Genomic DNA, 17,928 nt, shown 5'->3' with positions numbered 1-17,928 from the left:
GTAGTAGCACGACTATTTCCTTCAATTGCATACAAAATTAAATCTCAAGATAGGCCACGCTGTTCATATCTCCAATCCATCAAAACTATTGCACTACCCTCCTAACTCCTACTGCTTATTACCTCACGTACCTGTTTAGGCTAATCACCGTTGATTCCCAAGCTTCCACTTTCAAGATTTTATTATCCACTACACATTGCGACCCAACAATCTCTCAAGTTAAATAAAAATGTCTATAATTCTCCCAACTGGACACTCAAACTCCAAAGGAAAGTATAGCCTCAAAATCTAAATTCCTATGTGACCTCAAGTCACAATTAATTCTTGAAGATAGTCTCAACAATTAATGCCAACCATCACTCCAATTGGTAACCCACTTCAACTGTACACTCCGATCAACTCACCAAGAACTCGAAGTTATGATCTATTGAATTTAATACTATCACATCTAATTCACTTCAGTACTCACCAAAGCCACTTCTCTCAAGCCAAAAAGAGACTAGGATTTGTACTCTCCGAAATCCATACACCCTCACCACCACTATAAATGGATCTCATGTACCCTTAGCTAAGATCAATAATCATTCTAATGTATAAATGATCCATTATTTCCATTTCCAACATCCGTACCTATATCCTCAAAATAAACGAAAATCATTTCCCAAAACCTGCATCATCTATTATCCTCAACTCGGTATGAATCAATCCTAAAACTTATCACTATAACCTCGAGCTATAACAATTATTGCCAACCTACATTCCATTGAGTAACACGCTTCGACTGAACACTCCAATCGATTCACCACTATCACGTGTCGATCTCATACGTCATTAGCCGAAACCAATAGTCATTCCAACGTACAAGTAATCCATTACTACTATTTCCATCATCTGGACTTATATCCGCAAATCAACATGAATCATTCCTATCATTCCTATATCTGCTTAACTTATACCCTTAACATCAACAAATAGTTATCGCTTAAAGCTTTGTACTGAAAATGACCTTAAACCTGCTAATAATCCTTTCCCAAAAGTCTCCGGAATATGAGGTCTCAACTTCAATCAAATTCAATACCAACAATTAAACTATTGTTTCCAAAACCTCGATGGATCTATTTCTTCCGAACAGATAAAAATCATTTCCTAAAATCTATTACTACAACCTCGAGTTAACAATAATCATTTTTCTGAACTAAGTCAATATCTACAATCCTCAAAGAAGTATATGAGCTAGATCATTACCTTCCATTCTCAAGGAAATCAACTCTAGAAAAATTTTCATATCAATAACTCAACTCTAATCAACCCCATTTTAATGGTTACAAACTAATCACTCACTAGAGTAGATCAAGCTACAACACTAAGTCTGTAAAACTAAGAACTCAATTCTTATTATAAGTCAATCCTTCTACTCTGCAATTCTAAAACCTTAAATCAAATAAGAATCATCTTCCGGAACTTCTAAGATCAAACAACTTACATCCCATAATAGAAAAAAAATCGACTCCCAAATCTTTCAAATTCTAAAACATTAATAGATAATAAATCATTTTCTGAAATCCTCAAGATTGATGGCTTTAATCCAAAAAATTCACCTTAAAAACTTGTAAATTTTAAAATCCCAATTGCCACCAAATTGCTCATCCGAATTAGTGAAATTAAAACTTGAAATTTAATTATTTCCCCCAAAGCTTGTCGAACCTAACACCTTAATTACCAAAATCTTATTTCCTAAAATCTATAAGGTCTCAAACCTTAGATAAAATTCTCTTAAACCAATCCTTAAAGTTCGTTGAACCTATGCTCTCCTATTCTATAGCCTCATTACATAAATTCTACAAAACCTAAGACCTCAATCATCTTAAGCGACTTAAATCTAACTCCCCTCCTTAGTTGCAACTTACATTTCTACTCCCAAGAGATCGCCTAACCCATGTTGTTCCCTTCTAGCCACAATATCATAAAAGTAGCCCACCTCTATAAAATTCAAACCTACTACGCTAAGTATTTATTCCTACCAACGACATTTTCGATAGTACCGTCCTCCTGCCATAGCATAATCCTCAACCCCACTTTTTAACTCCGGACAAAACAAAACAAAACAATTTAAAACAAAATAAATAAAATAACATATATTGGAATAAATAAAACAAATAAAACAACATACTTTCAATTCAAATAACATCAAATCAAACCAAACCAAATCAAATGGAATTAAATAAAATAAATTCAAATCAAATAAAATCGAATCAAGTTAAAGAAAAACAATTCAAATTAAATAGATAAAATAATTTTAACTCAAACTTTTAAAACTTTCTGGTACTCCACCTATGGGACATATGGTTTTACCCAGAGTCGAACTGCTCTGATACCACCTGTGACGCCCTCAAATCCCCACGCACGGACACGGAGAAATCGAGACGTCCGGATGATGACATCACGGGTCACCACCCTAACGACGTGTGCCAAAAGTGTGCAAAATCAACAAATGTGTACGAAGGGACACGCAGCGGATAGCAAAGTCATATAACTAAGTACCAGAATTTTTCTTAATTTAATACAAAGCTATTCAAAACATACATATTAAAATATTACAGGACACAAACATAATTTTAAACTAAATACAAAGCATAAACTTCAGCACCCCGGCGGAGCCGTGTCCTCGGGCTCAGCCTCCTCCTCCTCATCCTCGATCTCTGCACCAAAATCTACAGAATCAAAAATGGTGCCGCAGGTAAGTAAAATCCAAACACCACCAGATAAAAACATATAGAACTCAAACAATATGCATGAAGTGATGCCAATGCGCAAAACCCATAAAATCATATTTTTCCACACACGCCAAAAACCCATTTGGCCCACAAAAACATATCCTTAAAACCAAGTCTCGCCATTATCCCAGATAATGGCCCAAACCACATTTTTTCCAGAAAATGGATCAAAAGCCTCGAAAACCAACATCACCATTTTCCCAGAAAATGGCCCACATCCGAAAATCATAAAAACAAACCAGTTATGCATGCACCATGATCTCCCCTAGGGATCACCCACACACCCTGGCTCTGTGCCACACCGCAGGTAACGACTATGCATGTGACACCTAAACGAGCGATGCCCAGACTCGCGCCCCACGCGTACCTGGCCAAGCCATCCTCTAGTCCCCGCCACTCTAGGGATCACGGAGTCGTCACGACAGCGTTACCGTATCGTGCGATCCGGTCGTCGCCCTGCGACAACCCAGGGGATGTCACTCAGTATTATCCACTCCCGAGTGACCAGAGGAGCTCCACCAAGATAATAACTCATTCCGGCTTTGGCTCGTGAGACACACGCACCCAAAAACCATTTACACCAACAAAACGGGATTTTCTCGATTAAAATAATATGCACATAAACACAATATGAAACTCACGCCTCATGGCTCAAATAATCAAGCAAACACAAACAAGCAAAACCAAGCACTCCGTCCTCAATCCATCCGACTCCCGAACTCCTCGGACTCAATCCGGAATCAGCCAACCAACAATAGTTAATTATTGAAAGAGCAAAATATATTTAAATCTAAAAGTAGGGTTTGAAAAATACTTACAGCGCTATATGGTATTTTTTTTGAAAGCTCGCGGCGTTGCAAATGGAGGAGGAAAAGTAACGTAACAGTGTAATTTACACTTTGGCCGTGGGTTGTAAAATACCCACTTTTGAACGGGGACAAATCAAGGCTCGAAATTGATAGGAAATGGCCTTGAGATATTTATGAAGCTAAGGGAAATGAGTTTTGGCCGTGGGTGGAGGTGGAAATGGCGGTCGAAGGCCAAAAATGGGCTAAACGGAGTTGAACTCGTGCGAGCTGCTCCGGCAACGGATCGAGACCGGAAATGGGTGGTTTAGGTAGGCAAGAGGTAGCGGAAAAAGCTGTGAAGAGATGGTGGCCGGAGGTGGTGCGACGGCGCCGAAAACGGTGAAAAACTGTATGGCTTAGAGGAGCTCGTGGTGGCTAACGGTGGCTCGGATGGAGGTGAAACTTGGTGGGGATGTTCACCGGTGAGAGGGGAAGAAAACTGGATGGGTGGTGTAGGTCACGCCACCAGCGAGTGGCGGTTCTGGGCTGCGAAAGCAACCGGCGACAGGGGCAAAAACAGAGCAGGTGCTGTGACTTCCGGCGGCTTGCGGTTGCTAACAGATGGTCAGATGGCTCTGAAAATTGGTGGAGATGATCTCTGGTGGAAGGGGAAGAGAATGGTGGTGGTGGTGCACTAAACGGTGGCCGGACGGCAGAGAACTGGGCGGTCAAAGTGGCGGCGACGAGAAGGAGAAAAGAGAGAAGAGCTGGGCGGGGAGAGAGAAACCGGGAAGGAAAGAGGAAGAACAAGGAAGAAAATAAGAAAAGAAGAAAAAGAAAAAGGGAAAGGGAAAAAGAAAAAGAGAAAAGAAAAGAAATGAGGTCCAATCCTCACTCCGGAAACTAAAAACAGATCCGCCGAAAATGATATTAAAAACTGTAAAACGACTAATTAAATAAAACACAACATCAAATAAATAAAAAACTAATTAACATACATTAATTTAAAATAAATAAACTGATATATTAATTAAATTAAAAACAACCCTTCAGTGAAAATATACGTAAAAACAGGGTATCACATTTACAGCTTTTGACGCCTACATCTGAGGATTAGCAAAGGGCTAAGATATTTATTAAGTTTCAAAAGTTTTTTATGATGCCAACTTGAAAATCTCTAGCTCATTGTACGTGACCTCAAATATACTATTTCAGTAACTTTGTACAATTGAGCACATTTTGAACAAAAATTTGTCAGAGTAAGGATGGTGTGTTGATGAGCATGACATTTAATATGAAACTTACGTTTTACAAAGATTGGGGGAGCATGGATAGGATGAACATGATTATTTATGTAGCTTTAGTCCTTGACCCTCGATATAAGATTACATCCTTGGCATATTAGTCGGAAAGGGGCAAAGGGGATGAATGCGGAAATAGAACTCAGGACAAAGTGAGATTGCTCAAGAATCTTTTAATTGAATAATACAACAAATTTCATGGTCTAGGTAATGGAAGATCAAATATAACTCATAGAAATTCCTCAGATATTATTGGCGACAACCCAATCTATGAAGATTTTGATAAAGCTCTAGAGCAATATTCTGAGAGCAAAACAAATTGGTATTTGGATTAGAGGTGGATAGGTATTTGTCAGATGGGGTTGAACAAAAAACACACAAGTTTGAGATTTTGACTTGGTAGAAGAGGAATTCGTTTAGATATTTCAAATCTTAACTTTTTTACCTAATCATTATCTAATAATTACATATTTTCTAAATTTCTAAACAAAATATAAAAAACAATTCTACATTTTCAAATCTTAAAATAAAAGTAATATTGAAAAATTGAGTAATGTTACATACAATTATAGGTTGTACAAGCACTATACATTCCTTTTGAAAAAAAGTGGGGTTCACACTACAACAAATTGGACTTTTCTCGGCGATTATAACTTGCTGGCAAACATAGAAAAATCCTCGCTAATTCTAGATGCCGGCGATTACGAACTCGTTGGACTTTCGCTGGTACTATTCAGCCATTTCCAATATACTGCGGCGGAAATTAAAAATCGCCGCTAAAAATAAGGCCTTTGGCAGCAAATTTTGAATTGCTTCCAAAGGAATTAAAAAACAGAAAGTCATTTGGCAGCGATTCAAAAATCCCTAGCAAATTAAATCGCAGCGATTTTTGAATCGCTGGCAAAAGAATATCAGTTTTTTAATTCCTTTCGCAGCGATTCAAAATTTGTTGCCAAATTAAATAGCAGCAATTTTCTAATCACTGGTAAATCAAATGGCAGCGATTTTGGAATCACTGCCAAAGGTTTGATCGGTTTTTAAATTCCTTTGCCAGAGTTTTCTAAATCACTGCCAAAGGTCTTTCGATTTTTAAATTCCTTTGCCGACATTTTTGAAATCTCTGGCATTTAATTTGCTAGCGATTTTTGAATCGCTGCCAAAGGTTTGATCGGTTTTTAAATTCCTTTGCCAGCATTTTTGAAATTGCTGCCATTTGACTTTCAATTTTGATTTTCCTTTAGCAACGATTTTCTAATGATGCCACTTTGCTATATGCCTTGATCAATAGTGATGTGGGTCTTAACCGTGCTACTTTGCTGTATGCCTTGATCAATGGTGTCTCCATTGATCTAGGAAGTCTTCTATGTCGGGTTATTATTGAGGCATATCGGTCCTCCAAAATACGGACTGGTTTGCCCTTACCTTGTCTAATCACCTGATTGGCCCTATCCCAATTAGTCGTTTTACTTCCTCAGGAGCCTAGAATTGCACTTAAGGCTTCTATTGGTCGTAGGACGGTCCAGCTTAGTCGTGCTCACACAACCCCGCACCCTCTCCTTGTTGAGTACCCTCCCGCTCCCTCCTCTCAACCTTCAAGCTCTCGGCCATCCAATTCTCAGCCGTCTACCTCGGCATCATCCACTTCGGCCCCCAGTTCGTCTGAGCCCAGTTTTCAGAAGGTTCTTGAGTATCTAGCCCGTCTTGACGCCTGGTTCGATACTATAAATGCTACGGTTCACAGCCTTAATGTTAAAGTTGATAATCTGCAGTAGTTTGTGACCCAACGTTTCAACGACATAGAAGGGCACCTTAATGAGGATGATGAGGATGCAGATGGTGATGATTGAGACCATTTGCTTGTTGTGACAAAAAGTGGGAGTAGTATAGTACTAACTCAGGGGGAGTGTGGAGTGTTACTTGTACCAACTTAGGGGGAGTGTTAGTTGTTTAGTAACACAGTGTTACTAACACATTTTTTGGGGGAACAGCAGCTTTTGGTTGTGTCTTTTGATTTATATCTCATGTTAGCTGTTGTTGTTTGACTAATTGTTCTTAAACTCAATTTTTGATTTGTTGCTTAATGAAATATTTCTTTTCTAAAACGTACTTGACATGACTATTCATGAATTATGATTTGTGAATTGCAAACACGTTTTTGTGCATATGTGTATGGGTATGTTTAACCGTTTGCTAAGTGTGTGCAGAAATATTTCAACATGTTCAAAAATATGGATCTAGTGATGGGTGTGCTAGGATTAAGTCATATGTATAGGTTAGAGGTTTTGTCACAGAAATGCCAAAGGGGGAGATTGTTGAGGGAAAAATGAGTGTATTGGCATATTCTTATGAAAACCTGTGTAAAATAGTATTGTAATAAGTGTTGCGGAAAGGCTTGAAGCGTGCTTGAAGTGTGCTCGTTATTGGTCAAAACGGATGTCTTCACTCGACCTTCGCTCAACAGGGCGCTTGAGCGAACTCTGGCAGATTGCACTGCTCGACCCTCGCTCAACATGGAGCTCGAGCGAACTCAAGCAGATTGCACCGCTAGACCCTCGCTCGACACTGAGCTCGAGCTAATTCAGGCAGAGTGTGCCGCTCGACACTCACTCGACACTGAGCGAACTCAGGCAGATTGTGTCGCTCGAGCCAATGTTCTAGATCACTTACAATTTAGGATTTTGAAGCGCCTCCTTTGATTGGAACTATAAATAGAACGGCTTAACTTCTGTTCTAAGTGTGGAGAATCAGAGCAAAAACCCTAAGGGCCTCCAAGAATTTCTTAGAGCAACCTCTCCCCCATTTGGTTGATTCTCTCTTGGATAAACACTTCTCCACCACAACATACTCAAAATCAACTTTTACATGAGTCCATTAAAGTGGACATATTTGTTGGTCGGAAGAGTCCGGAGCTGCTGTTGATGCAGAGATCGAGAGGTTCTCGTGGGAAGCTATAGAAAGGTCGGAGTTCCGACACTACATGCGTGTAGAGATCGAGTGGGTCACTCGTGGTGTTGCAAGCCAAGTTTAGCTACTACAAAGGTTTTGTGAGTGTCTCTAAATTGGTTGTAACGAACTAAAATTTCTATAGTAGATTTGAGGTGGTGTCTTACACTCGGAGTGGTTTTAGATTTTGAAGATGTTCTTCAAATGAATTTCCACTTTGTGATCAAAATCATGTGTTGATTATTTGTGTTATTTGATTCATTTACTAACTGCTTGTTTGACTAATTTTCAAAAGGCCATAAAAATTAAATTACACCTATTCACCCCCCTTCTAGGTGTAGTGTCGTGTAGAACCACTGCTTTTTCAGATATGATTTACTTTACAACGCCTCAAATATTCTTCCATATTTTTGAAAGAATATTTGATTATATCCTAAATTGGATGTTGGAAAATCATTTGATTATTTTCTTTGGGCAAGTAAGAATAAAACTGCAAATGTATTGAACAGTAGACATAGCCCAAGTACTCAGAAAGTGCACATGGAAAACACCTAGCATTTTATTCTTTCTTCTACATGACACTTCTACATGACAGTTAATTAATTCAAATGGTAAAAGATTACATTCATATTTTCTAGGTATAAGTGCGTACTTCTCTGTGCGTTGGTTCCTCACATATGCTACATAATTTTTTGCTTAGGTGGTTTTCTTTTTGGGAGAACCCTAGCTGCTGTTTTGACCATAACTGTGACCGCATCAATGGCTGCTCGTCTAGGACCATTATCTATGGCAGCTCATCAGATATGACTTAAACAATATGGTTATCTATATCTCATCTTGCTGATGCGCAAGCTTCGTCCAGTCAGGTAAACCATGTGTAATCTCAAACCTTTTCAGTTTATTTTCTCTCGCTTTGACCTACCTGAAACCATTCATAGTTAGAAATGATTGGTAAAAAAACTAATATACATTGTTAACACCAAATCTTTTCTTGTTTTCCTTAAAGGATATTGAGGTTTTTGGAAATTCATAGCCAGTCATGACTAGTTGGTCTGCCTACATTTGCAGGTTTTTTTGGTAGATATTTGTAGTTCTATTGATCAGATAATTGCAAATGCTACAAATTATTTTCTTGTGAATTAAATTCCTTGCTAAATCTTATGATTGCATTATGATTTTATGGCCTTCAGGAAACTTTTAAGAACAATGAGCATGTCTGAAGAGCCTTTGTTGAATGTAGGCTCTTATTGCAAGTTCATTTGCTAGAGGTGACTTCAGCACTGTCAAAGAAATTGCTTACTTTGCACTGAAGGTAAGTCATTTTTTAAAGTTATTTTTGCTATTGTTTACAATTAAAAAACTTTAGCAGATAATTAAATCCTTTTTCCCCATTTTCCCCCCTTTCCAATTCCCTTTTATAACTTGTCATATATGTTTCTCAGGTTATTCACTAGAGTTTCCTTAACCATCATATTGGGTGTGTCTTTTGGTTCTTTGGCTACGTTGTTCTCTAATGATTCTGAAGCACTAGAATTTGTTAGATCTGGCTTGCTGGTACGTATATTTGTTTGATATGGATAGTGTTCAATTTTTTCCAATTCTTTGCCGTGGTTTACGATTTTCCTCTCTATGGTGTTTTTATCATCGTGTTTATAAGCTCCTCTATTAAATATGCTGCAGTTTGTAAGTGCACTCCAAAGATCTCAACACAGAGGCTAGGATATTTGATGGTCTCCATTATGGCATTTCAAATTGACCATATGCTGCTTGCTCTATGGTCAGCTGCCACTTTAATATTGATCTATTCAAAGGATAACTTTGTAGTCTTCTAATTACTTTGGCATTTTTTTTATATTTCCTTGTTCTATAGTCAGCTGTCTTCTCATATTGATTAAGGAGGTACATAAAGGTATGTGTGAAGCTCAAACTAGATTTTTTGGATTCAATATATTTATCTGCTTCTTTTGTTTACCATAGTTGTATGTTGAAATATGATGCATACACATTCTTGTTTGTGGTCCTCTACCCAGCACTAGACCTTTTGCCATTTAACGTTCGTACTTCTTCTGATCTTTTTAAGACAATGCTTGCTAGAGAAAAAGAGATTTGGTTCATGGTCAGTACTTTGAACAAACTCTAGAAATTGAACCCTTTTTTAAATGATTTGGTTCTGCTTTAGTGATTAACGGAGCTTCTGTAGCTCATCAGTTTCTATTGTTGCTCTCTATTACTAAGGAATGTATTGAGGGGTTTTCTTTTGTATTCGTCATGTGTACATGGCTTCGCCTAAACATTTGCTTCTAATAAATTACTTCTTGCTTATCCAAAAAAAAAAAAAAATCAACTTTATTTAATGATCTACATTCTGAATGTGGGATTATCTTTAATATCTGTTTTGCAGTGAATATATAGGTTGGGTAAGCAAGTTTTGTGTCATATGAGGAGAAAATTGTGCAGGTCATGTTTTGGGTTTTGCATCATGTTGTTACATATTAAAATCAGATGTTTGTTTCGTATTTTAGGATTTTTTGTAAACCTCTTTAATTACTTTCCAAAGAATTTGACAAAGCCAATGCAAGAATCCTTACAATGCACAATGTTTTAAAACAAATAGAATGCTGGCTTAAAGGTATTTATAGCATGACAGAGATGAAGACTTTCAAAAAGTGTACAAAATGAACAATGATCAAGTCAAATGTGATGACTGCAACTAATATGGTTAAATAATTAAATTCACATTTAGCAACCACCCAGTATAAGAAGAAGCATTGGCATTCACATTAAATGACAAACAGAATTTCAGCCATGTGTGTGTGCTAGCATGGAGAATTAATTCTCCATGTAGACCAGAAAAAGGATCCAACCATTTTCTCAATATATTCAAGTACGTATACTTTCTAATAGCTATTGAGCTACCCTTAGCAAATCCCACCAACAATATCAAGCCTTATTAATAATTGCTCTATAGGGGACATATATATATATATATATATATATATATATATATATCCACAAATAGTAATAATTGTTGAATTGATCTTTAGATTTCAATTTGATATGTAAATCTAGATCATGTAGTACATACTCCGTGGGGCAATATTATTGGATTTTACATCATGAGGGGATCCAGATTTATCCATGTTGCATTTAAAGACAAAACACATTGCAAATCAACTTTATCATTAAATAAAATTAAGCATGCATGGTATAGATCATGTCCAATAATACATTCCATATATACTCTTGTGCGCATGCATGCATGTTACAGATGATATATAACTCTATATAAATATAGTCATACCACGAAAACCGCTAATCAATATTTAATCTAAACAACTTTGGAAGAATTAGGAGCACATCATGTGATATATATATATATATATATATATAGCAATTAATACAAAGCCAGCCCTATATTTTGTGATCCATCTTGTGTTTTGTACATATCCTACTTTATCAAGTAGACATAAATATATATATATTTTTAAAAAAAATCCTCAGTTCTTATATATATACTTGTGGAAATTAGAAATCTTGTCGGTCCTCCTCATGTATAAGCCAATCTAGCTGTGTGAAATTTGGCACTGCTATATATATATATATATATATATATAATACATGTGTCAGCAAAACCTCATGAAGAAGGAGCTTAAATGATCTAATGCACAAAGGTAACAACATACCAAAAGAATTAGGTAATAAAAAATATATTATTCCATGTAATTGGGTTCATAATTACATATATACTGCCAACGACAACATTTGTAGGTGTTTCCAGCGTTTAATTAAACAGATTGTTAAACATGAAAACACAAACTCTGATCATGACAACCTGAGGATATACCATGGAGCCTGATATTTAAGCAACTATATATGTGTGTGTGCAGGTGTGTGTGTGTATGTGTGTGTGTATGTGTGTGTGGTACTTGCTAAAGAAGGTGCACAATCATGCATGTAGGCCGGATTATAGCCTCAAAACCATATCTGAATAAGGAGGGAAATAAAGAAAATGAGAAATTAAGGTGATGATCAAGGACAGCAAACCCGTTGACAAACCCATTGAGAAAGGTGATGGTAAATTACCAACTGAATCAACAAAAAGTTGTGGAGCTAATTAAGAGATCTGCACAAAGATTGTGGAACTAAGCTAGGTTACAAAGTTAATTAGAGGGAATGCTTTCCACTCAAATTCAATATGTCCATGATCTGTAATGTAGATGGGACGTGCATGATAGTTCATCATCAAGCTGAGTACTGGGTGATATTTGAATTAGAGTCTTCAAGTCACTTCAATTATTTCAGGAGTTAATAATTCTATTTTTTCTTCCATTAATCATTATTAATATAAAAAAACATTAATATACGCAAAGAACATATGATGCTAAGGAGAGTTAAATCATGAACATCAATTAGTCCATATATAAGATGATGATCTGAAAAATAACATATAGCTAGCCAGTCATCAAGCTAGGCTTTCTGAAACTTCTTGAAACTAGTGGTCGGTTGCTCCCTGCAAATATCTCTATCCAGGATATTATATATTTATATAGCCCCCCAAAACAACCCTACTGATCGATCTCCCCTAGATGATCATGAGTCGCCCCCTCAAAAACTCCAATAACATGATAATGCAAAAACAAACCCAAAATATATATATATATATATATATATATATATATATATATATATATATATATATATATATATGCACACATATAGCTGGCTGGGGTGATTAACGCTGGATGGCTTTCATATTAGGTTGGAAAAGGCCAAGCAAGACAATTTTTGAGTCACACGACCTGCAATAATATCCTGGGAGTAGTGCTTTAAGAGTCATAAATAGAATTTAGGTAATTAACTAGGGCTTGATTTGGATAAACACATACTTCCATCTCATCTCATGATCTTATCTCTCAATTATATCCTAACACTACAAATACAAACATTTTTCAATTTCTATTTTTCAATTTTTTCATCCAAATAATTATTAGGCCTAATTATTACAATTTTTCAAAACATTTCAAACATAACCCAAAAAACAATTCAACTTTTCAAATATAAGTTTTTAAATAATATTAAAAATTATATACTAACAATATTTTAACTTTATAATATTTTTATTCAATTGTTTCTCTCATTTATCCCAAAACCCCATAAAGTATATATTTCTACTCAAACCATTTCTAGCCTACTCATCTAATCTCAACTCAAATATCTGATCACTACTAATCACAAACTATATATCTCAACTCATCTCAATTCAATCACTATCCAAACTAGACCTAAAAATATTAATAAATAGGAAAAAATAAAAGGGTGAATATTTTTCATAGATTTACACCAATTTATATATAATAATAATTTGATCTGTTTTGCAATGGAGATTATAAATAATCTGATCGTGGGAAATAGTTGAATCATTCCATTGATTCAAACGATTATCAGATTCAATTCCAAATTGATGTTATAAAAAGGCCGTGATAAGTGTTACGACTACAATGAAAATTAGTGACAATAAAAAGATTGTCAACTAACGTAATTTTAAGAGACATGTCAACTTTATCTTACAATAAAAAGGCATAATAATATAATACTGTACCAAATACAACTAATATATATATATATATATATATATATATATTAATTTATATACGTCCATATTTCAGGGAATTTTTTGTAATTCTTTCATAAATGCACCAAGAATTTCTTAGAAAGAGTACATGAACTCAATTTGTTTAATTTGGTGATTCTGTTCGGGAGAAAAAAAAAAGGAATCTATGCTCAGTACATTTTCCCAGATCAAGAAAATAAAAATCTGGGAAAGTTCACATGAACCAGTATAAGTTGGGGATGGTGATCACTAATTGTGTAAAACTTGAAACACATGATCGTGAAAAGAAGCATGAGATCGAAGAGATCAGCGACTTCATCTATAAATTTTAGCAGCGATTATAAAGCTTTGGGCTATTTTTCACTACTTAATGCTCCAAGATCAATCGAAACCAGACAATTATCTGGTTCAATAATCAGTAGAAACAGCAAACAAGGGTATATTTGTATGTAGCGCATGAAATATGGGAAAAAAGATATATATATATATATATATATATATACACATTTATAAAGGATGCATGTCATGAGAAAATCAAGGAAATACAGATCACGTCAAACCATTTCTCTCACGGTTGAAACTCATATGGACATATCAGCTTGCTTCTAGATTAAGTGTTTTACTTGTCTTCATGTCTTCATGCTATGAACTTAAATAATGGGACTCAAATTTTTCTTCCTTCCTTTAAGAATCTTGACATCTTATCTATAAGGTCATAAGAAAAGGTACCGTTGTACTAAAACCTTTTAATCTTCAAAGTTAGCTCATCAACTAAAATGCCAGCAATAAAGTACATGACTTTCTTCAAAGTATATTCTCATAGCTATTAAATATATATATATATATAGTATTGTCTAAGATCCAATTGGATCCACACTAGCGATTTTTTTTTTTTTTTTTATTGGGGGATTTGGGGAGGGGGATCGAACCCAGGACTTCTCTTATGGAGGCTAAGTCTCATGCCGTCTGAGTCACATGCTCTTGGCCACGGCGATTTTTAAATCACTGGCAAAAGTCTACCTTTGCCAACGAAATGATTTGCAGCGACTAGGAAATCGCCGGCATAGCCCAAATGTCTTGTAGTGTCACAATTAAAAAAATAATTACTTTTTTTATGTGGATTCTATATTTACTCACTTTTTTTTCAAAAAGAGTGCAACGCTTATATACTTTATGACTGTAAATATCATTTATTTAAAAATTATATTTTAACAATATAATATTTTTATTCAACTTTTCTTTTTTAATTTTTAAAATCTCATAAAATATATTAATATAAATTATTTTATTATTATTTATAAATTATTTTATTACTATTAACATATTTCTTTTATTATTTAATATCATCTCAACGTCCAACAAAATTGACGTTAGTGTAAATCTCACTAGGTGACATCGTCAAAATACCAGAAATAATTGCCAGCTGGTTGTAAATGTTGCCCAGATGACTAACACAAGAGGGGGGGTGAATTGAGTTGTATTAAAAAAATAACAATTATAAATCAAATATATAATATAAAATATAAACAAAATATGAAATAACAATAAATATAAAGAGTAAGGGTAAGAGAGAAGCAAACTCAGTATGTTAACGAGGTTCGGCCCCACTGTCTACATCCTCGCCTCAAGCTACCCCTTGAGGATTCCCAAATTCACTATTCAACCTCCTTCAGGTGGAGATAGAAACCTATTACACCTTTGAACAACACCGCTACAAAGGATCCGTGTAGAACACCCTCTACACTTGCAATCACCTTACACGTGGTGATTCAACTATTCTCCGTGTAGAATACTTTCTACACGCACAAGGGTTATACACACTATTTTTCTGATACAAAAGCTGATAGTGGGTAGGTTATCAGAAAACACTCCTCAATAAGTGAAATAAGAACAATACAGCGCAAACTATATCTCTCAAAATGAACAAAGATTAAGGCTCAATGCTTAGAGAAGAGAGAATGAAAGCTTTGAATGAATGTTGTATGCTCTTGGTGTTGTAAATGTGAAGCTCTCAAATGATCTATTTATAGGCATATGAGACTTCATATTCAAATTAAAAAAGATTCACATGTCAAATACAACATTATTCACTTTTTCAAAAAATTCAAATAAAAGGTTCTTCTTTTTCAATTGTCAAAGACAACATCATTCACTTTTTTTAAAAAAAATCAAACCTAATATTTTACTTTTGGCATATGACAAAATGAGCACACTTTTCTTTCCAAAAAATTCAAACCTAACTTTTTACTTTTTGCATATGATAAAAGGAGCACACTTTCCTTTTCAAAAAATTCAAACCTAATCTTTTACTTTTTGTATATGACAAAATGAGCACACTTTACTTTTCAAATTTTTCAAACAAAATCATCTACCTTTTGTATAAGTCTAAAAAAGCATCAATCACTTTTGAAAATATTCAAATAAAACATGCACATGTGAAATATGACAATCAATCATCTTTAATATTTTCAAAGTTCAACCCTTTAATTAAGGCATGCACATGCAAAAGATGACAATCAATCATCTTTCAAAATGTTCAAATTTAATTTTCAAAAATATTCATGCACATGTGAAAAATTTATTTTAATGCTTTATGATAAAATATTAATTTTGAGCATTAATCCTAATTTCTAATTTTAAGAGATTTACAACATTACTCTATGACTTTAATGTGAACTTGTTTCCTCCTTGCTCATGCTTGTTTCCTTGATGTGCTTGACTCCATTGTGTAGACAACTTGAGTTTGAGACTTCTTTATTCTTTGAATTCATTTGTTATCATCAAAATCCATGTGTAAATCTATAATTACACAAAACTTGAAATCTTGGATTCAACAATCTCCCCCTTTATGATGATGACAAATACTTGATAGAACCTGAAACCTGTATTGATACTTAAGCTCTCCCTGAAAATGTGCGTTAGTTTTTCAAGCAAAAGTATAAATATAATTCCAAGCATATATAATAAGTTTAGCAATTCAAACAATATTAATGTTCTAATCTAACACTTCTCCCCCTTTTGACATCATTAAAAAGGATCCGCAACAAGTAAATGGACATGAAGAAAAAGGTGCATTAGTAGAAACTGTTGATAGTTGAAAAACAAATGGATCCGTCCGTGACCCGACAAGTGTGGCTGGAGATTTGAAAAAAAATCGCCTGATGTTGTTGACAAACGAGATTAAAGGCTCTGAATTTCTAAAATGTCATTTTCACCGATTGGTAAAAAAAATCACATTGCTCTTTGACTTGAATGATAGCTTGTCTTGTTCTTTATGTTATCTCTATAAAATCAGTCCTGAAGTTCATCCAATCCGCATTAAGTTTTCTTCTCATCTCTATAACTCGTCTACAATCTTTCAACATTCTCGTTTTAAGCCTTCTATTCTTTTCTCAATAGCTCATTCTTCTAACATTTCAATAGATCCATCCATGAGGCATTCTGCATCTCAACTTCCTATCCTTTCTGCAGCTGCCATTGATGCCATGTTGCAGCAAGAAAATAATAATCTGACTAATAAGTCAGATTCTGATGCTATTTATGACTTGGTGAGTCTTGGGACTCGCTACTCTTCCTCTATTGTTGCTTTTTCTCAGCAGCTACAAGCCAAAAATCATGAAGTTGAAAAGTTCAAAGAACAAATTGTTGTACTTCAACGAATTGTTCAAGAGTCTCACACAAGGGAATGAATCATTCGGCAGAAGAATAAACAGTTGAATCTTTATTAGATTCTTCATTCCGCTTGCCGGTTCCCATGGATAAGAATGACATGATATTGTATGAAGAGAATGAGCGTCTCAAACATGAGGCTAAGAATCTCAAGTTTATGTAAAAGTATTTAAAAAATCTATCTCTATGTTTATTGACTCTGGTCTATCTTTTAAGAGATATTCATAACATGCATCATACCTATTTCTCTTCTGATCATACATAATCTATCTTCTGATAAAGGTTTTGTGAAAATATCTGCTAACTAATCGCGTGTGTTTGTGAACTCTAATATTATATCGCCTTTCTGCACATGATCTCGAAGAAAATGATACCTTATTTCAATATGCTTAGTTCTAGAATGTTGTATTGGGTTTTTTGAAAGATTTATAACACTTGTATTATCACATTTGATTGGAATGTGATTATACATGAGTTTAAAATCTTCAAGTTGTTGCTTCATGTAGAGAACTTGAGCACAACAACTACCCGCAGCAACATATTCTGCCTCAGCAGTAGATAGTGCAACAGAATTTTATTTTTTACTAAACCAGAAAACTAGTGCATGACCTAAGAAATGACATGCTCTACTAGTGCTTTTTCGATCTATTTTACAGCCAGCATAATCTGCATCTGTGTAACTGATTAGATCGAAAGATGTGTGCTTAGGGTACCATAACCCTAAGTTAATTGTACCACTAAGAAATCTAAGAATGCGCTTAACTGCAATTAAATGTGATTCTTTTGGAGATGACTGAAAGCGTGCACATAAGCACACACTAAACATAATATCTGGTCTACTG

This window comes from Carya illinoinensis, chromosome 15, assembly GCF_018687715.1.
Source record: "Carya illinoinensis cultivar Pawnee chromosome 15, C.illinoinensisPawnee_v1, whole genome shotgun sequence".
NCBI lineage: Eukaryota > Viridiplantae > Streptophyta > Magnoliopsida > Fagales > Juglandaceae > Carya > Carya illinoinensis.
Note: the sequence above shows the minus strand (reverse complement) of the source record.